Genomic DNA, 24,035 nt, shown 5'->3' with positions numbered 1-24,035 from the left:
AGATGGGGCCACCAGTAGTGAGACTAGAAGTAGAGTCTTGCATATACCAGGATGACCTGCTGTCAAGGAAGAATAACCCCATTTCAGTACTTTGTGTCTCAATCTTGCAGGCACAAAGCATTTTCCTGCAGGAACTTGCTGAATTTCAGCAAAAAACGGCAGGAATCAAACAGTCAGGAGGAATAATATGCCTATGAAGTCCGAGGACCTGGAGAGAGCATCTGCCCTGATATTCTTATCTGCCTGACGGAAGTGGATGAAGAAGTTGAACCTAGAAAAGAAGTGACCACCTTGCTGATGGGGGTTCATATGATGAGCAGACTGAAGGTATAGAATATTCTTATGGTCAGAGTAGATGCTGACCGGATGAGAAGAACCTTCCAATAAATGTCGCCATTCCTCCAAAGCTAGCTTGATAGCGAGGAGTTCACGTTCTCCAATGAGGTAATTAATTTCAGCAAGAGATAAGGTCTTGAAGAAGAACCCAGAAGTTAAAGTCTTGCCCTTGGCGTTTTTCTGAGTAAGAACGGCCCCCGCTCCAATAGATGAGGCATCAACCTTCCAAACGAATGGGCCTCTCCAGATCTGGTCTTGTAAGCACAGAAGCAGAGGCAAACGCAGTTCATTTTTCAATGTGGCACACAAGTGCTCTTCATTCCATGCAAGTTCTGAGGCTAGAGTGCGGAATTGAACCACATAGTCACCAACAGAAGAATTCCCTTGACAGAGGTTCAACAAAGCCGTCTCAGCAGAAGAGGCACGTGCAGGTTCCTGAAAGACATTGCAAAATTCTGCCAAGAAAGCCGAAAAATTGGAGGATGCCGGATCCCCATGATCCAAAAGGGGTGTAGCCAAGGCCAGGGTTTTTTCGGACAGTAGACTAATGACAAAGGCCACCTTCGCACGTTTTGTCAGAAACTGTTCAGACATGAGCTCCAAGTGCATGGAGCACTGTGTGATGAAGCCTCTGCATAACTTGGAATTGCCATCAAACTTAGAAGGTGAAGGCAGATGTAGTTGGGAGCCAGAAAACACTGCAGGAACTGGTGGTAGGAGTGGGCTAGGTTGTGGTACCTGCTGCTCTTGTTGCTGCAAGGCCAATACCTGTTGCATCATAGCAGACAATCGGGTAAGTTGCTGCGCCTGTCACACCAATTGCTGAGACTGATGTACCACAAAGGAGGGTAGATTCGCAACTTAAGGCAGGGGTACTTCAGCAGAGTACGGGCTGGATCTTACTGTAACACTGACATTTCAGAAGACAGGAATGCCGGTGGATGTGGATCCGCTGGACCTGTGTGGCAGATGACTCGGACCGTACCAGGGAGCGGAATTTAAGGTGCCGCTGGTTTTCACCAGAGCCCGCCGCAAAGCTAGATGGACTTGCTGTGGCAGGAGTCACCCAGGTCCAGGGCCAGATTAACAATTGTCTCTATAAGATAAAAAAAGGCAGAGCTTCCCATGGGACAGTATATCCAGTAAGGCAGGAGATGCACAGACAGGTTTTAAGTGTAGGTGCTCACCTGGGTTATTTGTGAAGAATTCACAACTACTTGAAGCGTATAGGTGGATAGTGGTGCTGCTCTTCCAGTGTCAGCGTGGATGGAACTCCAGCCGATGGATATAGTGGAAGGGAAAACAGGAAAAGTCGGGTACAAAGCGCAAACCACTGCAGACGTCTCTTCAAAGGTAATACAACTTTATTACAGCCACATACAACGCATTTCGAGGTGCATGTCTCTTCTTCAGGTAACAGGCTTATCTGTATGCTGGTGCCTCTGTGTGCTTTTTATAACTAAAATTGGTGACAAAAACCGGGGCTTTTAGCCCCGCCCTCTGGGCGGAGCCCAACTTGCAGGTAATGCCCAGGTGTTCAGCCCGCAATGTTTAAAACATAATAAATAATGAACAATAAAACACATTAAAGAATAGCGTATAACAATAAAAAGTTGCTAGTTCAGTGTGGATGTAATTTGTGTCTTGGGGCGGTATGCTTCTTAGCGAACCATAGAGGGGAGTCCGGTGCAGGTGCTCTGTGTTCAGAGCAAGCCAGACTTCTGCGCCGGCGCTTTCTCCCTGTCATGGCGGAGAGAGTATCACGCATGTGTACTCCCTACAACACTCACGGTGCTACTGTGCCGGCGTGGTCTCTCTGCTGTAGTAAAGAAGCGCGCGATGTCCATTTCTTCTTGACTACAGCGGAGAGACCACGCCGGCGCAGTAGCGCCGTGAGTGCTGTAGGGAGTACGCATGCGTGATACTCTCTCCGCCATGACAGGGAGAACGTGCCGGCGCAGAAGTCTGGCTTGCTCTGAACACTGAACGCCTGCACCAGACTCTCCTCTATGGTAAGAAGCATACCGCCCCGAGACACAAATTACATCCACACTGAACTAGCAACTTTTTATTGTTATACGCTATTCTTTAATGTGTTTTATTGTTCATTATTTATTATGTTTTAAACATTGCGGGCCAAACACCTGGGCATTACCTGCAAGTTGGGCTCCGCCCAGAGGGAGGGGCTAAAAAGCTCAGTTTTTTTGTGCCAATTTTAGTTATAAAAAGCACATAGAGGCACCAGCATACAGATAAGCCTGTTGCCTGAAGAAGAGGCATGCACCTCGAAACGCGTTGTATGTGGCTGTAATAAAGTTGTATTACCTTTGAAGAGACGTCTGCAGTAGCCTGCGCTTTGTACCCGGCTTTTCCTGTTTTCCCTTCCAGGGCCAGATTAAGGCTGCCTGGAAGACGGAGCACTTCATTATGATGGGGCCTTCAGTTATCACTTCAGTTCAGGTCACTCTTTCCAGCTGTTGCAAAGCTACAACACCCATTATGTCTGGAGAGCTTCAGGCATTATATGAGTTGTAGTTTTGTAACAGCTGGAGCCTCAAATTGGGGTACACATTCATCCATTATTACTGCAAAACTTAGAAGTGACGAGAGATCTAATGGGACAATCAGGAGACTAAACAAACATAAAATGACTCACAGGAGACATCTTCTCTGTTGTCTTTCATTTTCTTCTTCATTTGGTCCAGACGCCATGTCTTCTTCCAGGGCGCAGTCAGTGCTATGCAGTGGTGTCTCATCCAGATATGTCGAAGCAGCAAAGAGATTGGCATTTATGGACTTATAGATGGCCTTAAAGGTTTTATCTATTAACTGTAATGGCCTTAATGTCCCTCAGAAAAGGACTTTTCTTTGGTCTGCGGCTAGAAAGACGAGATGCGATGTGTGCAAGAAACGCATATTATGCAAAAAGACGCGTTTCGGATTCGCAGCCCATCTTATCCTACTGTGTACCAATCCCACTATTCAGGAAAATCACTTGGGGCTATGTTGGCCGTCAATAGCTCTATAGCATTCCAACCACTCTCTGTAATCACTGATACTAAGGGCCGGTATATTATCCTTGTTTGCTCCTGTAACAATGTGGTTTACACTATAGTTTCTGTTTATGCGCCTAATTCAGGCCAAGTTAAATTCTTTAATAAGATGTTCAGATTGATCAATAGGTATAAGCAAGGACATGTACTCATCAGTGGGGATTTCAATGCGGTCTTAGACCCTGTTATGGATACATCCTCTACTAGCAGACATCTGCCTGTATCTCTCTCCAACATATTCCATAGGGAGGAAGTTTTTGATGCTTGGCGAGTCATGCACGCGTCTGAACGCGATTTCACTTGTTACTCTCCCACACACAATACTTATTCTCATCTAGACCTTTTTGTAGTTGATCGTTCACTTTTATCTAAATTGAAATCCACTTCTATTCTAGATCCCACTTGGTCTGACCACTCCCCCATTCTGTTAGAACTGCATGAAAAAGATTCTATTCCACCAACTTATATCTGGAGATGTAATGCGTTCTTGATGCATTACTCTCAATATGGCGGTGAGTTGGAGAGAGATCTGACCTCGTACTTTTCCCTTAATGTAACCCCTGATGTGACTCTGACCACAGTCTGGAATGCACATAAGGCGTTTATCCGTGGGTCCTTTATTAAACTGGGTTACGTTTTTAGGAAACATCAGACTAAATACCTTAATGAGCTGATACTTAGACAGAGAGAGCTAGAATCACAGAAAAAATTCAAATCCATCGCTAATACTGGCCACAGAGTTGAGGAGGGTGCGCAATGATAGTAGAGAGGCCCTGTTAGCGGATTACGCCAAGGCATTGGTAAAAACTAAGTCACAATATTATGCCTCAGACAATAGATCGGGGAAACTGTTAGCCGCAAGACTAAAAGATAAGCATGTCAAATCTCGCATCTTATTTCTTAAAGGAGATTCCGCCCATACAAAACTATATCACCCTAAGGATATTGCTGACAAATTTAGGACTTATTATGAATCCTTGTACAATCTGAGGGCTGATCCTTCTACCCCCCAGCCAACCCTACCTGACATAGAAAGGTTCTTGGCTACCCTTAAATTACCTAAACTGTCTAAATCCCATTTATCTATGCTAACTATGCCCATATCACTGGATGAACTGCGCAAACTGATCATGTCTCTACCAATGGGGAAAGCCCCTGGGCCTGATGGCCCGACAACCTTATATTATAAGAGGTTCTCGACTATTTTATCACCCAACTTACAGGCCTTTTCATTAAAAGTTATGGGTACGGGAACCTTGCCCAAAGAAAACCAAGAGGCATTAATTATAACCCTGCCTAAACTAGGTAAAACAACTGATGTCCCTAGCAACTTTAGGCCGATCTTGTTGTTTAACGTTGATTTAAAAATCTATGCTAAGTTGCTGGCCTCTAGATTAGCCCCCTTGCTTCCCCATTTGATTAGTGTAGATCAGGTGGGATTTGTCCAAAAACGGCAGGTGTATGAAAAAACGAGAAGAGTACTTAACCTGTTACATGTAGTTGAGAGTCGCGGTCTTCCATCCTTATTTCTCTCCCTAGAAGCCAAAAAGGCGTTTGAGCGCATTAATTGGACATTCGCCTTTTCGGTGTTACAGAACATGGGCTTTGAGGGCTCTATACTGACGGCTATACACTCCCGAGTGCGAGAGTCTTTACCAATGGGACACTTTCTGAGGCATTCAACATTTCGAATGGGACTAGGCAGGGGTGCCCATTGTCTCCTCTCATATTTGATCTATGTCTAGAACCCTTAGCCCAAGCACTTAGTCAGGACCCCCAGGTGAAGGGTATACTTGTGGGAAACCACTAACATCTGATTTCACTTTATGCTGATGACATTATCATTACCCTGTCAGAACCCATTCATTCCCTGCCGAGGACATTGGAGTGGCTGGAGGAGTTTGGGAAGCTGTCATATTACAAATTGAATATGCAGAAATCCCAGGTTCTTCCTATCCATTTCTCTACAGGCTCCTTAGCGCAGATGTCTAGCTTATACCGTCTAGATGGGCAGAAAGATGAGATATCCTACTTGGGAATTAAATTAACTAGGTCATTTGCCCTACTGTATAAACATAATTATCTGCCTTTTCTTAATAATTTCCAAAAAGAGCTGGATAAATTGGGTAAGTTTGAGGTGTCTTGGGTGGGGAGGGTTGCGACCTTTAAAATGCTGATGCTGCTCAAACTCCTATATTTATATCGCACGTTACCAATAAGCTTGCCAAGTTCATTTTTTAAAAAGGTTCAGTCGGAGCTTCTCAGATATCTTTGGGGTTCGAAGAGGAATAGGATGTCTTCTACTTTATTGATAAAAGATAAGCGGAGCGGGGGCCTAGACTTCCCTGATCTTAGGAGATATCACTCAGCTACTTTAATAGCACAGATGAAATTCTTTTGGGGGGAATTTCCGGTTATATCATGGACACAAATTGAAGGTTGTCTTAGTAATGTCTCACATCCCAGAACAATATTATTTTTTCCTATATGGAATATTGCACTACCTACAGGGATGTCCCCACTCACTAAAGCAGGTCTTATGTGCTGGGCTAAATTCCATGGACATAGTACACACATGCAACACAGTTTTCCTAGAGAAACGCATATGTGGATTGTTGCCATGAAGATACCGGATATCTGCTTTAACTCATGGACAGATAAAGGGATACTCAGGATTTCACACTTGTTTGGAGGCGGATGCATGCAACCATTCTCCGTGTTGTGCTCTAAATTTAGAATAATAGCCTCTGACTTCTACAAATATCTCCAAATTCGCCATCTTTTCACCTCTATAATGAACAATGAGTGGAGTTTCTCTGATGCGCTGCTCAAATTGTTTTCTTTCAGTATTAAAGGCCTTAAACCCATTTACCAATTGTTAGATTTGAGTGTGGAGCCTTATGGTACCAACCCTTACGCCAGATGGGCCAAAGAACTGGCGATAGATATAGTACCGGCTGAGTGGAGGCATGCATCCAATTGGATATTTAAAGCACTCAGATCAATTACACAAGTAGAAGCGGCAATAAAAACTAGACTGTGTTGGTATTATCCCCCTATCCGCTTGCATACTATGTATCCATCAGCCTCACCTTTATGTTGGAGAGGTTGCGGATGTAGGGGCACAATCTCTCCCATCTTATGGTTTTGTCCTAACTTAAAGAGGTATTGGTTAGAGGTAGAACAAGTGCTGAGACACATATGCCCTTCCGTGCCGGATCTGACCCCCAAATTGGCACTACTACTCATAGGCATCCAGGAACTCCCAGTGGAGGTTATACTACTCCTGAGTAAATTGCTCGTTATCGCCAAATTAATCATCATTCGCCATTGGAAGTCCCCCACCCCTCCTGAAGTAGGGTAAATGGTAGCTTCGGTTAACTTAGCGTGCAAATATGAACTTGGTATAGCCTTAAATGAAGGATCATCTTAAGCTAAGGTTTCTTATAAATGGGAAAGATGGACCCTATCTCCTTATTTTCAGGTCTAGGGGAAGGATACGCATGTAAATTAGTCTTGCGCTCACATGATGGAATGTATATTTGGATGTCACCTTTATTATAGCTGTGATGTGATAATGTGAATTGTTCATGCACAATCTGTTACCTGCACGCCTGGAATGTGGTTGTTCTTGGTTCAAGTACTGTTTGAAACCTGTTGTGTTTTTACGTGGAAAAAAATTTCAATAAAAAGATTGAAAAGGAAAACAAGCAAAATTCTGCTGGCAGAAGTTCTTAGTGTGGATGAGCCCTAATTCTCCCAGACCCCTAAGTCCTCCTCCAGACTCCTGCTCCCAGAGACCCTTAAGGCTAGTTTCCCCCTTTTTTTTCCCTACAGAAACACAGAAAAACTGCTACAGATTTTTCCTGTGTTATGGTAATTTTTTTGGCATTTTTTCTAGTGCTTTTGCCTTCTCTGGAAACTTAGCCTTAGTCCTCCCCTGGTCCTTAAAGGGGTACTCCACCCCTAGACATCTTATCCCCTATCCAAAGGATAGGGATAAGATGTCTGATCGCCGGGGTCCCGCCGCTGGGGACCCCCGCAATATAGCATGCATCACCCACCTGTATCTGCTTCCGGCAGAGCTGGAGGTTCTGGCTCCCGAACACGGGAATGAAAGATCGTGAGGTCATGACTCCGCCCCCATGTGACATCACACCCCGCCCCCTCAATGTATTACGTTACTTGGAGCGGTTGTGACGTCTTTATGGAGACCGGAAATCACTCCGACGTCTCACTGCGGCTAGCATGCTGGGGATATGATACATCTGCAAGGTATTCCCATAAAAATTGTAGATATATAAGGATGTACACACTTGGTAGTAGCACAACACCCCTGAGGAAGTTGCCAGTTGGCGACGGAACGCATGGGGTCTTCTGTGACCCTGTCCTGGCTGCACTATCGCTGACTTCTGGATGTCCTCCAGTCTGATACGCCTGCCTCTCTCATGGTTGTATTTACTTACAGCACTTTATTGTATTTTTCCAGCACCTTTATACTTACCATTGACATTGATAATTATATGAGGGCTGGTTTTTATGCTGACTGGGGCTTATCCATTTTATATCATCACATTACGTTTCAGGACAGATGCCATCTTAGAGGAGGGGGTTCATGGCCTCTCCTCTTTGTTGTGCTCTGGCTCTTATAGCCAATTTTAAATGTTTTTATTGAAACTTGTGTGTCTTATGATATTTGACCTTTGTGTGTTTAATTGTGCAATAAAGAGAATTGTTTGTATCTTTTACTACGTATTTGGTGTGCTGCTATTTTTCCGTGAAGCTTTTTTTATTTGACAATTGTTGCTTCTTTTCGCTGATGCATGCACCCATTGTTATCTAGTGAGTAGATTGAGCCCCCTATTTTTTGTTTGTAGATCGTCCCGGTAGTCACTCCTGACACCTGATGCGACCGTCCATAATATAGCAGAGATGCGGAGCGGCTCTATACAGCGATCGCATCTCTGCACTATACTCTGGGCCGGCCAGTGATGTGAACAGAAATTCAAGCCAAGCAGGAGAAAGCCGCTCCGCATCTCATGGATGAAGGATGATCGCAGCTGGTGTCAGGAGTGATACCTGCAGTGATCTGTCCTTAACTGCAAGTACTACTGCTCCCAACATGGAGCACACTCTGCTCCATGCTGGGAGCTGTAGTACCTGCATTAATAGAAAGATCACAGCAAGTGTCCCTTCTGACACCCGATGCTATCGTCCTGTATAATGTATAAATGCCGCCGTCCGGCCGCTCTTCTCTGGTCCCACTGTAGTATATATATATATACCTATTATTCATATTACCCACAAAGGAGGATAACAACGGGTGTCAGAAGTGACATGGGTGATATTTCAATTAGTACAGGTACTACTACTCCAATCACGGAACAGTGTGTTCCACCCTGGGAGTAGTAGTACTACCTAAAAAATGTAAAGAAAAAAAGTGAAAAACACAAACACAATACATTTTTATTATTATCGGCTACATGCCCAAATAAATTGATCCCTGTTTAAAAATGTATTACAATTTTGTTACAATAAAGATAATTTCATTAAATACAATTTTTTCCATCACTACTGTATCTTTTTTTATATTTTTTTAATGGTACCCTATGAAATTTTATTTAAAAAGGTATCTCCATCACTTTTTTGGATCGCTAAAGTTCATATTTTCTCTGCTATTGCCTCCTAAATGGACCATTCTAATAATGGATGCAAACTGATGCAAAGGGATGCCATTTAGTGGCATCCATTTTCATTTTTAAATTCCCCGCCAGGAGCCCTGAATGGCTGATACGGAGGATCCATTCAGGGCTCCCGGCAGGGTTTTTAAACTTAAAGTTTGCCTAATTACTGTATAATCACATTCCCCCTAACTTATATACATTTTATTCCCCCCATGTGAAAATGTATGATTCCCCCCTGCCTGCTGCCCAATCACCTTCTAGCGCTGTCACAGCGCACAGCAGGGACATGTCATTCCATTCCCTGCTCCCTATCTCCGTATCTGACATAGAGGAATAGCAGAGAATGGAGTGACCTGTCCCCGCTGTGCACTGTTATAGTGCTCCATTCCCCGCCATCACCAGTACCTGACCTGTCCCCCCTGTGCGCTGCTTCATACATTTATTCCCCACCGCCCGACATGTCCCTGCTGCTGCCCTGCTCCAAGTGCAATCAGAGAGCACAGCGGGGACAAGTCAGTCTATTAATTATTGCTTATCTCTGTCGGAGATGAGCAGTGGGGAATAGACGGACATGCGCTCTGATTGAACTTGGAGCAGGGCAGCAGCGGGGACATGTTGGGAAACGGCGGCGGCAGTGGGAAATGAATGAAGCAGCGCACATGGGGGACAGGTCCCTCTATTCTCCGCCCCTCTGTCAGATACACATGGGGGGAATAAAATGAATATACTTAAGTCAGTGGGAATGTGATTATACAGTAATTAGGCACACTGTAAGTTTAAAAACTCCGCCAGGAACCCTGAATGGCTTCTCTGTACTGGCCATTCAGGGCTCCTGGCAGGGAATTTGAAAATGAAAGTAAAAATACATTGTACATCGCAGGGGAGTGGAGCATGCTGCCCGCTCCCCTGTTTAATAATAATAACTTCTGATACCATCGGGTCTCAGAAGTGATACCCTGTGTGATCAATCCCTCAGCCCCTGTACTACAACCCCCATCATGGAACAGAGTCTGTTCCATGATAGGGGTAGTAGTACAAACACTAATGTAGCCTCTCCTGCCACCGGCAGAATCCCGCAGTCAGGGAAATACTACTCCCATCATGAAAAGAAATCTGCACCCGACTGCGGCAGTCTGGCGACAGCTGATACTAAAGGATGAAAAACATGCAAATTGATGCCACTAAATGGCATCCGTTTGCTTCAGTTTGCATCCGTTCTTAGAATAGTCCATTTAGGAGGCAATAACGGAGAAAATATGAACTTTAGCGATCCAAAAAAGTGATGTAGATACCTTTTTTAATATAAAATATTTAAAAAGATACAGTAGTTAAATTGTATTTAATGAAATGTATCTTTCTCATAACAAAATGTTAATTCGTTTTTAAACAGGGATCAATTTATGTGGGCAGGCAGGGCACTAAAAATGTAGCCGACAATAATAAACATGTTGTGTGTGTGTGTGTGTGTTTCACTTTTAAATTTTTTTTTTAGGTAGTACTACTACTCCCAGTATGGAACACATTGTCCCATGATGGGAGTAGTAGTACCTGTACTGACTGACAGACCGCCCATGTCACTTCTGACACCCGTTGTCATCCTCCTGTATAATGTATCGATGCAGCTGGCTCTTCTATGGTCCCCTGCACAGCCGTATATATACACCTATTCATATTTCCCACAGAGAGTTGTGATTGGCCAGAGGGTTCCAGCCACTCACAGCTCTCTGCGGACATATGAATAATAGGGATATATATACGGCATATACAGTGGGGATCAAAAGTTTGGGCACCCCAGGTAAAAAATTTTATTAATGTGCATAAAGAAGCCAAGAAAAGATAGAAAAATCTCCAAATGGCATCAAATTACAGATTATACATCATTATAAATTGTCAACAAAAGTTAGATTTTATTTCCATCGTTTACACTTTCAAAATAACAGAAAACAAAAAAATGGCATCTGCAAAAGTTTGGGCACCCTGCAGAGTTATAAAAAAATGTACCTGTTAGCCCAAACTTTTGATCCCCATTGTACTCATACTACAGTGGGTCCAGAAAAGCCTGCATCTATAGATTATACAGGACAATCGCATCTGGTGTCAAAAGGGACACTAGCTGCAATCTGTCTATTAATGCAGGTACTACAGCTCCCAGCATCAAGCAGAGTGTGCTCCATGTTGGGAGCAATAGTACCTGCAGTTGAGGACAGATCAGCAAGTATTACTCCTGACACCCGCTGCAATTGTCCTATCTATTGCAGAGATGCGAGCACAGGAGAAAGCTGCTCGCATCTATACATAATACAGGACGATCACGGGAGTGTCATTTATGAAGAAATTCGTTATTTAGAATCGAGTTGAAGTTCGGATTTGGTCCGAATCGGATTTTTCATGAAATTCGGAACAAATTCGACTTCAATAGATTCGATTCACTCATCTCTAATTATGGTCAACAAAAATATTTAAAATATTATGACCGTTATGAATTACAAAAAAATATACAAAAAATGCAATTTACCATATCTGGGCCTGACTATTTTCTCAGATATGGGTTCTATGAAGAAGTGGTAGAAGTAACGTTTGCAATATAATAAAATAACGCAGTTTTTATAAAAAATGATATGCACATTTAAGAGAGTATATAAACATATAGTATGTTATTATGATATAAATGAAATTATATAAAGTATATGAATGACATAATGTCAGATATTAATCAATGATATATTAGTAAGTTGTTTAATAATATTAAAATTAATCACAGAAGTAGGTTAGTTCAGATATCAGTATTACTTTGCATTGAGATCATCACATCAAATCATATCAAATGGGCATTTGATATGCGTCATACTGCACTCAGCCAATCACTGGCCGCAGCGAAGTCCAGACGTGGGACAGTTGAGAATGCACAATTTTTCACTACACTGGCACCTGCTGCCGGGGCCGAAAATGTCACACTGCCGCTCAGCCCATCGCTGGCCGACTTGGGACTTCGCTGCGGCCAGTGATTGGCTGAGTGCAGTATGACTCGCCGACCACCGGCAACCAGGAAGAGGATCGAGGCGGAGGCGGGAGCTGGTTACCAGAGGCACCGGGAGAGCGAAGGAAGGTATGTACCTGTTTATTTTTTTACTGTCGCCAGTATGGACGATAATTTTCCTATTCCGGAGTTTTCATTTAAGTTTCCTTGTGGAAATTATTATATCATGTGATGGAACAGAGAAAGATCCCATTAGACTATGCCATATGCAATATGTGATTGCGTTGATCCCCATAAGACACGCCCTGTTCATCTGCAGTAGAAGGGTGTGTGGCTTCTAAACGCCGAGCCGTTAACCCCTTAAGGACTCAGGACGTACCTGTACGTCCTGAGCCCGCTCCCGGTGTTAAAAACGGGGTCACAGCGTGCAGCACCGATCATTGTGCCGCGCGCTGTTAACCCTTCAGACGCGGCGATCAAAGTTGACTGCCGCGTCTGAAAATGAAAGTAAACGCTTCCCGGCAGCTCAGTCACGCTGATCGGGACATCGTGATAAAATCACTATGTTCCGCTCAGCTGGAACGCAGGCGGAGGTCTCCTTACCTGTGTACGAGGCGTCCGATCAGGGTTTGATTGCTCCAAGCCTGAACTACAGGCTTGAGCAATTGAGCCCCTATCTCGCTGATCCGTGCAGAGCTATGGCTCTGCAGGGATCAGCATAGGAGATCAGTGTGTGCAGTGCTATAGCTCCCTATGGGAACTATAGCACTGCAAAAAAAAAAGTGAAAAAAAAAGTTAACAAAGGTCATTTAACCCCTTACCTAATAAAAGATCAAATCACCCCCCTTTTCCCATAAAAAAAAAAGTGTAAATAAAAATAAACACATGTGGTATCGCCGCGTGTGTAAATGTCCGAACTATAAAAATATATCATTAATTAAACCGCACGGTCAATGGCGTACGCGCAAAAAAAAATCCAAAGTCCAAAATAAAGTATTTTTGGTCTTCAATAAAAAGCGATCAAAAAGTCAAATCAATACAAGCATTGTACCGCTAAAAACGTCAGATCACGGCGCCAAAAATGAGCCCTCATACCGCCCCATACGCAGAAAAATAAAAAAGTTATAGGGGTCAGAATATGACAATTTTAAACGTATAAATTTCCATGCATGTAGTTATGATTTTTTCCAGAAGTATGACAAAATCAAACCTATATAAGTAGGGTATCATTTTAATCGTATGGACCTACAGAATAAAGATAAGGTGTCATTTTTACTGAAATATGTACTGCATAGAAACGGAAGCCCCCAAAAGTAAAAAAATTGCATTTTTTCTTCAATTTCGTCGCACAATGATTTTTTTTTCCGTTTCACTGATGATTTTTGGGTAAAATGACTGATGTCACACAATGATTTTTTGTTTTGCCGTTGATTTTTGAGTAAAATGACTGATGTCATTACAAAGTAGAATTGGTGGAACAAAAAATAAGCCATCATATGGATTTTTAGGTGCAAATTTGAAAGGGTTAAGATTTTTAAAAGGGGAGGAGGAAAAAAGTGCAAAACCCGAAAACCCCTAAGTCCTTAAAGGGTTAATATTGCAGCAAATTACTAACTTGATATTCCCAAACCACGGGTGTGGTCCCAGGCTGTGTTGCTGTCACAGCCACCCAGCCTAAACAGCGCTCACTATCAGAGACTTTGAGCCACAATCCAATGTGCCCACACAGTGGGCTGAAAATTGAGGGACTGCAGTGCTTGAGAACGGACAGTGCTCCCATACCTCTACCCCAAGCTGGTTCATATCAATAGCCAGTGGTTACTTAGTGGTGCAGCAACTTTTATAAATTTCACTACTACTCTTTATTTGATTTTATATATATTTTTTAAATTCATTAATCAGGGAGAATTGCAAGGATCCTGCATCCTCTCTGTGTTTGTTTATTTAATTGTATTTGACCATTTAGAATAAAGTACATTTGTACCTTGGACATCTAGCATTTTCTCGATCTCACTTCACAAAATTTTTCCCCATTTTTATTATTTTTTATATATTTTTTTCCCATTTTTTTTCACTATTTTTTTATTTCACATTCATGACCACCTAACTTTTCATTCAACCATCAGATACAATCAGTAACTAATTCTCAACCACCTCACACGTTTGCCTCAAGTGAATACATATATTCTACTATCTCCTCTCAGCTAACACAATGTTTTTTTTTCCTCACCATTACATAGCCATCTGACACATATCACTGACTGACATCTATGGTCCCACATTATCCATCCATGCACTAATTTCCATTCATGGTGGCATTTACTAGCAGTCCTTGAGAACTTGCCATTTGTAAATTTTTCTTATGATATAGTTCCATCCACATTAAAAAGGAGGTAACTTAATCAAATAAGAAACCTGTGTATCTTGCCGAGAGTATGCCTATGCAAAGGATTATTATTGTCACTTTATCACCTGTATACACATCAAACATATTTGTCTACAATGCCAAGGCTTACTCAAATAGATGACCTGAGAAATAGACAAATAGAATACAATAGACCAATAAAAACCAGTGTATCTGCAGACACATGTATCCAGATGTACAGAGCAGACCCCCCCCCCCCCATTGGAGACAATGGCCCTCATCTACTATTGCAAACCCGACATGTTTTGTCTGGTTGTGCGCCAGATTCTGTCGCATTGCACCAGAAATTCTGTCTGCGCCAGATTTTGCGCCAGAATTTGCACCAGAATGGAAAAAACCCTGACTAACTCTCCATTTTGCTGGGAAAACCTGAAAAAGGGGTGTGGACGCTGGGAAAGGGTGTGTGGTCTCCGAAAAGGGGCGTGTTCCCGACATTTTCGCAAAAACCCAACATATTTACTAAGGTTTTCACATAAAATGTGGTGGATTTGAGCTGAGGAAAACCCGACAGATCAGAGCATGTGTAAAAAAAGTAAAGTGTAGGGAAAGTAGAAAATGTAGGGAAACCTTAGTAAATACCATGGAAAACAAATTGTAGGGAATTAAAACCCAAAAAGAAACCTACACTCCACTCTTAGTAAATAAGGGCCAATGAGTTTCACAACCCAAAAGGCTTTCATTGTCTTTATGTTTGGCTTGTGTAATCCACGTTGTTTACTTGAAACTCCCATTCTTTCAAAGGAAGACACATTTTTTCAAGATACTGTGGCCTTCTCATTTGGGCCTTCTGAGAATACATGCAAAATGATGTTGCATCTTTCATATTACAACATCTTATTTTATCGGTATCTTTATAGCTCGACAACATAGGGGGTGATCTATCAAAAACTGTGCAAAGGAAAAGTTGACCAGTTGCCCATAGCAACCGATCAGATTGCTTCTTTCATTTTTCAGAGACCCTTTACAAAAGAAGCAATCTGATTGGTTGCTATTGGCAACTGGTCATCTTTTCCTTTACATAGGTTGTGATAAATCTTCCCCATAATGTAGACATTGATGACCTAGTGATCTGTGAAGGTCGAACCACAACCAAAAGAAAAATAAAGTAAACATACAATGCAAACATAGCTTTGATGGGATTTAGCTAAATTTTAAATGTAAATAGCAAAAATGAATTTCATTTTGTTTGTGGGTTATATTTAGAATTCATAGTTAAATTTTGTATTCGCAACATACAAAAAAAACTGCATTTTCTATACTTTTGAATGAAACCACTATGTTCATATTAAGGGAAATAAACAGAATCCTATCCCGGAATTTAGTTAAATAACATATTTTGCTGCCTTTTTGATAAAGCATATTCATAGTCACATCCATTTTTATTACAAGGTATACCTTGGTTGTTGTTGCCTCCATTATTTACTGAGCTACAACACTGCCCGGGTAACACATTGCACAGACAGATTAATAATTCAGATATGTATTATAAAAGTCTGAAATTGAATTCAGGACAATGAACTGCATCTATTATAAAAAATCATAACAAGCAAACAAACAAACAAGCAAAGCAACATAAAGGTCCTTTAAATATTCATTCAGCAACATAGATCATACTCAGTAAGGTGGTTCAGAGAATATGTCTGCACGATATATAATTTAATGTTTGAAGGGATATAAAATTCATTGCTTTCTCAAATTGGCTCAAAAACTTTTTTTTGAAGCATATATTTGTCACTGTGTTGTCAGTAATACCCTGCCAACCATCATTGTCGTTATATACTATGTTTATACCTGTGACAAGCGCAAATACTGTTTATACTGATATAATTTTCTTTTTCCTTTTTGATAATGTTATTATTTAGTAAAATGTGTAGGTGCATATATATTTTATTGATATGACATTACAGATAGTGTACACATTTTATTTACTATAAGACACTGAAAAAATAGGTATCTATTCTTACTATGCCCCATGCACTCATCAGCACCAATACATGTTCAGGTTTCATGTTTTGTAAAAGGAAAACACAAAAAATCACTTACACCTACATCTTCATAAAAGTGAAATTAAGAAATTAAAAACAAACTCATACATCCAACTGTAACTTCTGTCCATTTAAAACCAAATAACCAAATATGTTATATTACTGATCAGTTCATTTGCTTTTACTCTATTGGTTATTGGTTTTTGATTATGACAATGCAAACTATGTCCCAAAATAGGGGTAGAACTTGAAAACCACTGTACTTCTGGAGTGAGTTCGAAATGCAACCCAATATAAAACATTCAGTTGCCCATATCACCATTTTATAGATTTAAACTATGGATATCTTGGGTGATATGACTGAAGTGAATTATAGCACAAATGCATCTTGAAAAAAAACATAAAACACATACTTATAATAAAGTTTATTCCCTCACTTATCTTGACCTACGCTCAATCAAATGTTATTGTTGCATTTTATTGTTCTATGCATTCCCTCACTAAAAATATAATAAATGCTTCTATATACTCACTAAAAAAAGATGCCTAAAAAGATAGAGATCAACAAAACAAAGACTTCAAACAGCTATGCAGTCTTAAAATAGAAATGTATGGATGATGGAAGGAAAATAAAATCTTTTGGTCCTTAACCCCTTAAGGATACAGCCCATTTTGGCCTTAAAGGGGTACTCTGGTGGAAAACTTTTTTTTTTTAATCAACTGGTGCCAGAAAGTTAAACAGATTTGGAAATTACTTCTATTAAAAAAATCTTAATCCTTCCAGTACTTATTAGTTACATAGTTAGTACGGTCGAAAAAAGACATATGTCCATCAAGTTCAACCAGGGAATTGAAGGGTAGGGGTGTGGCGGGATATTGGGGAAGGCATGGGATTTTATATTTCTTCATTAGCATTAATGTTATTTTGTTCCAGGAATGTATCTAATCCTGTTTTAAAGTTGTTAATTTTTCCTGCTGTGACCAGTTCCTGAGGTAGACTGTTCCATAAGTTCACAGTTCTCATGGTAAAGAAGGCGTGTCGCCCATTGAGACTAAACTTTTTCTTCTCCAGACGGAGGGAGTGCCCCCTCGTCCTTTGGGGGGGGGTTAACCTGGAACAGTTTTTCTCCATATTTTTTGTATGGGCCATTAATATACTTATATACGTTTATCATATCCCCCCTTAAACGTCTCTTCTCAAGACTAAACAATTGTATCTCCTTTAATCGCTCCTCATAGCTAAGATGTTCCATGCCCCATATTAGTTTAGTCGTGCGTCTCTGCACCCTTTCCAGCTCCACAGTGTCCCTTTTATGTACAGGCGACCAAAACTGAACAGCATATTCCAGGTGAGGCCGTACCAATGCTTTATAAAGGGGGAGTATTATGTCCCTGTCCCTTGAGTCCATGCCTCTTTTGATACATGACAATATCCTGCTGGCTTTGGAAGCAGCAGCCTGACATTGCATGCTATTCTGTAGTCTGTGATCCACAAGTACACCCAGATCCTTCTTTACCAGTGACTCTGCCAGTTTAATCCCCCCTAAGACATATGACGCATGCAGGTTATTAGTACCCAGATGCATAACTTTACATTTATCCACATTGAACCTCATTTGCCAAGTGGATGCCCAGACACTTAGTCTATCCAAGTCATCTTGTAACCTACACACATCCTCTATAGACTGTACCGTGCTACAAAGCTTGGTGTCATCTGCAAAGATAGAAACAGAGCTGTTAATGCCATCCTCTATATCATTGATAAATAAATTAAACAACAGAGGTCCCAGTACAGAACCTTGGGGTACACCACTAATTACCGGGGACCAATCAGAGTACGAATCATTGACCACCACTCTCTGGGTACGATCCATGAGCCAGTGTTCACTCCAGTTACAAACTAAAATTTCCAAACCCAAAGACTTTAACTTACCTGTCAGACGTCTATGAGGGACAGTATGAAATGCTTTAGCAAAATCCAGAAACACTATATCCACAGCCATTCCTCTGTCAAGGCTTCTACTCACCTCTTCATAAAAGCAAATTAGATTGGTTTGACAACTTCTATCCTTAGTAAACCCATGCTGGCTATCACTTATAATACAATTATCCCCTATGTATTCCTGTATGTAATCCCTCATAAGTCCTTCAAACAATTTACCCACAATGCACGTTAAACTTACCGGTCTATAGTTTCCTGGGGAAGACCTAGAGCCCTTTTTGAAGGGCTGCTGAATACTACAGAGGAAATTATTTTCTTTTTGGAATACAGTGCTGTCTGCTGAATCATGAGCACAGTGCTCTCTGCTGACATCTCTGTCCATTTTAGGAACTGACCAGAGCAGCATAAGTTTGCTATGGGGATTTTCTCCTACTAGTTCTTAAAATGGACAGAGATGTCAGCAGAGAGCACTGTGCTCGTGATGTCAACAGAGAGCTCTGTGTTCCAAAAAGAAAAGTATTTCTTCTGTAGTATTCAGCAGCTAATAAGTACTGGAAGGATTAAGAAATTTAAATAGAAGTAATTTACAAATCTGTTTAACTTTCTGGCACCAGTTGATTTAAAAAAAATAAAAAAAAAGCTTTTCACCGGAGTATCCCTTTAAGGACAATTTTATTTTTGTGTTTTTGTTTTTACCTTCTCGCCTTCTAAAATCCACTACTCTTTTATATTTCTGATCACAGACTCACATGAGGGCTTGTTTTTTGCGCCACCAATTGTACTTTGTAATGACATCACTCATTTTACCCTAACATGTATGGTAACCCCCCCCCCCCCCCAAAAAAAAGGGTAATTTTCATGCTTTACACTTTACGGTAAAAAGTGTTTTTGTTTATTCTGTGGGTCAATACAATTAAAATGATACCCATGGTTAAATACTTTTCTATTATTGTACTGCTTTTAACCCCTTAAGGACTGTTGCCACACCCCCTCCCATAGACTTACATTAACCTCTTAAGAACGCAGGGCATACCAGTACGCCCTGCGCCCGGTCCTGGTGTTTAAAACTGGGTCACGCCGTGACCCCGCATCACTCCGGGTCGGTTCTGGCTGCTATTGATAGCCGGGACCCTGGGCTAATAGCATGCGGCACAGATCATTGTGCCACATGCTATTAACCATTCAGACACGGCAATCAAAGTTGAAAGTTTCGCCGCATCGAAAACGAAAGTAAAAGCTTCCCGGCAGCTCAGTTGGACTGATCGGGACATCGCAATAAAATCCTGATGTCCCGATCAGCTAGGACGCGAGCGGAGCCCCCCTTACCTTGCTCCTTCGCATCCGATCTGAAGGCTATAAGCTTGAGCAATCAACACCCTATTACGCTGATCCATGCAAAGCTATGGCTTTGCAGGGATCAGGGTAAAAGATCAGTGTGTGCAGTGTTATAGCCCCCTATGGGAGCTATAACACTGCAAAAATAAGTGAAAAAAAAGTTAATAAAGGTCATTTAACCCCTTCCCTAATAAAAGTTTGAATCACCTCCCTTTTCCCATGAAAAAAAACTGTGTAAATAAAAATAAAAATAAACATATGTGGTATCGCCACATGTGTAAATGTCCGAACTATAAAAATAAATTGTTAATTAAACCGCACGGTTAATGGTGTATGCGCAAATAAAATTCCAAAGTCCAAAATAGCGTATGTTTGGTCACTTTTTATATTATAAAAAAAAGAATAAAAAGCGACCAAAAAGTCCGATCAATGCAAATATGAAACCAATAAAAACTTCGGAACACGGCGTAAAAAATGAGCCCTTATACCTGCCCGTATGCGGAAAAATAAAAAAGTTATAGGGGTCAGAAAATGACAATTTTAAATGTATACATTTTCCTGCATGTAGTTATGATTTTTTTTCAGATGTATGACAAAATCAAACCTATATACGTAGGGTATCATTTTAACCGTATGGACCTACAGAATAAAGAGAAGGTGTCATATTTACTGAAAATGCACTGCGTAGAAACGGAAGCCCCAAAAAGTTACAAAATTACATTTTTTACTTCAATTTTGTCGCATAATGAATTTTTTTTCCGTTTCGCCGTGGATTGACGTCATGAACCACCGGCCCCTGTCATCACAATGGAGCAAACTAAGCTCTGGAGAGCTGATGACTCGGGGGGGCTGCAGGAGAGATTGAGTGGGTTCCCAGCAGCGGGAACCCTGCGATCAGACATTGTATCCCCTATCCTTGGATAGGGGATAAGATGTCTAGGGACAGAGAACCCCTTTAAGGACCCATTATTTTTATTTTTGTTATGGTAGCTCCCGGCTCATTTCAGCTGCTGAAGGCTGCTCCTAATAGCTGGTATTTAACCATTTAAATGCCCATGTCAAAGCTGCTGTGGATAGGGAATAAGATACATTAACTCATAATACCCCTTTTACAAGATACTCTGTACAGTTTCTACTTCTGTCGTTCAGTAATATAAATTTTCATGCAAGCTTAATGGGATTTATTGAGTGATAAAATATGACATGAAAAAAAAAAACATGGAAGAGGCAACTTACATATAACATGCATGAAATGACCAGTCAGCCGACCACTGGCCACACAGATGACTCAACACAAACAGTGAGAGGGAATTTGCTAGGAAGCAGTGAGCCCCTGTTGGCACTATTAGGATTACAGCAGTGGAGGATCAAGCAGGTGGGTATCCTTTCCTTTTTTTTTAGGCAAACCTGACCCATTAAAAAAAAAATTATCTTCTTGGAAACCCTCTTTAAAGAAACATTACTTACATTTAGCAAAGTGAAATGAAAACCGTATTGCCGCTACCAGCAGGCACATGTAAAGCCAGCATAGAGCGGGGCCTTCACCAGCGGATCCACAGCTAAATACGCTGTGAAAATCCGCGCGTATGAATGTACCCTAAGAGAGACCTGGAGCAGTTTGCAAAGGAAGAGTGGTCCAACATTCCGGCTGAGAGGTGTAAGAAGCTTATTGATGGTTACAGGAAGCGACTGATTTCAGTTATTTTTTCCAAAGGGTGTGCAACCAAATATTAAGTTAAGGCTACCAATAATTTTGTCCAGCCCATTTTTGGAGTTTCGTATGACATTATGTCCAATTTGCTTTCTTTTTCCTCGCTTTTTTGGTTTAGTTCCAATACACACAAAGGGAATAAATATGTGTATAGCAAAACATGTGTTACTGCAATCCTTTTCTGTGAGAAATACTTCATTTCCTCGAAAAATTTCAGGGTTGCCAACAATTACGACCATGACTGTATAGTCCGTCAAACTAAGTAAAATGGGGCATATGTATTTTATATTCCGTAACTAAAAGCTTCTATCAACTCTGTACCAAAATAATAATAATAATGATAATGAGCCCTAAGCTTTCTGCAATTTCCCTTTTTTTATTTGCTTAATCAGGATACTGAAAATAAATGGATACGTGACTGGTGAAGTGTGGGATTTAATATAAGGCAGATGCTTTTAAAAGCTTACTGTTTAAAAAAAGAAGTATTATTCTTTCATATTGATAGACCTACCCAACCATGTGAATACATTTCCATTTTTATTCAGTTTAATTCTGCTGATTGCTACCAACACAATGAAGTGTTAAGACTAAATGCAAATTCCAATAATTTTAATATATGTTTAAATTAAATTAAATGATAGAAATAGAATATGTGAAAAAACACACTAATTATCTTATGTCGCGGGTAAGACATGATGCATACAGGCTAGAGCAGAAAACTATAAATATGGGAGAATCTGGTATGTGTAGCACACTTTAAAGGGGTATTCCAGGGAAAACCTTTTTTTATTATCACCTGGCTCCAGAAAGTTTTGTAAATTACTTCTATAAAAAAAATCTTAATCCTTCTAATAATTATCAGCTTCTGCAGTTGAGTTGTTCTTTTCTGTCTGGCAACAGAGCTCTCTGCTGACATCTTTGCTTGTCTAGGGAACTGCACAGAGTAGAAGAGGTTTGCTATAGGGATTTTGCTTCTACTCTGGACAGTTCCCGAGACAGGTGTCATCAGAGAGCACTGAGACAGAAAAGAACAACTCAACTTCAGACGCTCATAAGTACTGAAAGGAGTATGATTTTTTAATAGAAGTATTTTACAAATCTGTTTAACTTTCTGGAGCCAGTTGATATATATAAAAAAAGTTTTTTTTCCCTGGATAACCCCTTTAATGTTTGCTTGTTTTTGCTTTTTTCTTTTTTAGTTCTCAAGGACTGTGGACACAGGAACAGGAGTTATTGTCTGAGGTAAGCAGCATAACTTGGTCAGATCTGTTCCCCTATTAGCCAGAATGGTGCATAAAATTGTTTTGAATAATAATTTTTTATTGATATAGTTCATACAGAATATGCAGCATTGTACACTCAAATAGGTCCCTGTCATCACAATTAAAATTCACCTATCAGTATGTTTTGGAATGTGAGAGGAAACACAGGGAGAATATACAAACTCTTTGCAGGTGTTCGCCCTGGTGGGATTTGAACCCAGGACCCCGGCACTACAAAACAACTCCCGGAATTCTGTGTAGGGTGCTGCTCCAGAGATATGACATCACGCCACGCCACCTTGTGATGTCATGCCACACCCCCTAGTGACATCACACCACTCCCCCTCCATTTATGCCTATGGGAGGGGGCGTGGCACCTGTCATGCCCCCTTCCATAGTCATGAATGGAGGGGGCGTGGCATTATGTTTCCATCTTCGGAGTAGCGCCTGGCACAGAATGTGGGAAGCTGCACCGAGATCACGGGGGGTCCCAGCGGTTGGACTCCCGTGATCAGAAATCTTATCCCCTATCCTTTGGATGGGGGATAAGATTCTAAGGCCGGTATACCCCTTTAAGAAAATATTGCTAGGTAATATTAAAACGCAAACCTTTACAACTCATGCTATAAAATATGCAGTAAAAAAAAAAACGACATACTGTGCCATTGTAAAGCAAAATTAATTCAAGTCACACATTAAAAAATGAATGCTGATATCCTTATAAGAGAAACAGTTGAAATTTCTGCTTTGAAAAGCAAAATCTTCTCCCAGAAAAGCTGATAGGAGCCTGTTTTGACATTTCATTTTCAATCATAAAACCCAGATCCCATGCTTCATTGATGCTAATCACTTGTGGTCCTGAGAATTTTCAATTTACATTTTACTACCAGTTGTTACTGCAGGTGGTTTTAAACTGTGACTATCCACATTGCTATTATTCAGATGATTAAATCATAGTTAGCTTCATTAAGCTATCCAATTTTAAATAGCTTTATCCTAACTTGAAGCTGATTCTGTCTCTTGTGTTGTACGTTCAATTTTATTTTATTCCCTTTTTTTAAGACTTACAATTTCTTATTATATTTAGGACATATCTCCTCTAATTGAATGAAATCCCAAAGCATATCTGAGAATTTCTGGATAATAATCTACGCCATTAAGAAGTCTTTTTTTCCACTGTGGTGGGTAATCTAAATATTATATCTTCACCAACTGAAAGTCATTTTGTAATGATGCATGTATTATGCAGTCTTTGTGGAATGATACACTAATTCATTGCGTTTTCCAAAAGATAATTCTGCTCAACCATTTAATTCTCTGGTGCA

This window comes from Hyla sarda, chromosome 1, assembly GCF_029499605.1.
Source record: "Hyla sarda isolate aHylSar1 chromosome 1, aHylSar1.hap1, whole genome shotgun sequence".
Lineage (NCBI taxonomy): Eukaryota > Metazoa > Chordata > Amphibia > Anura > Hylidae > Hyla > Hyla sarda.
This window is presented reverse-complemented; position numbering follows the sequence as displayed.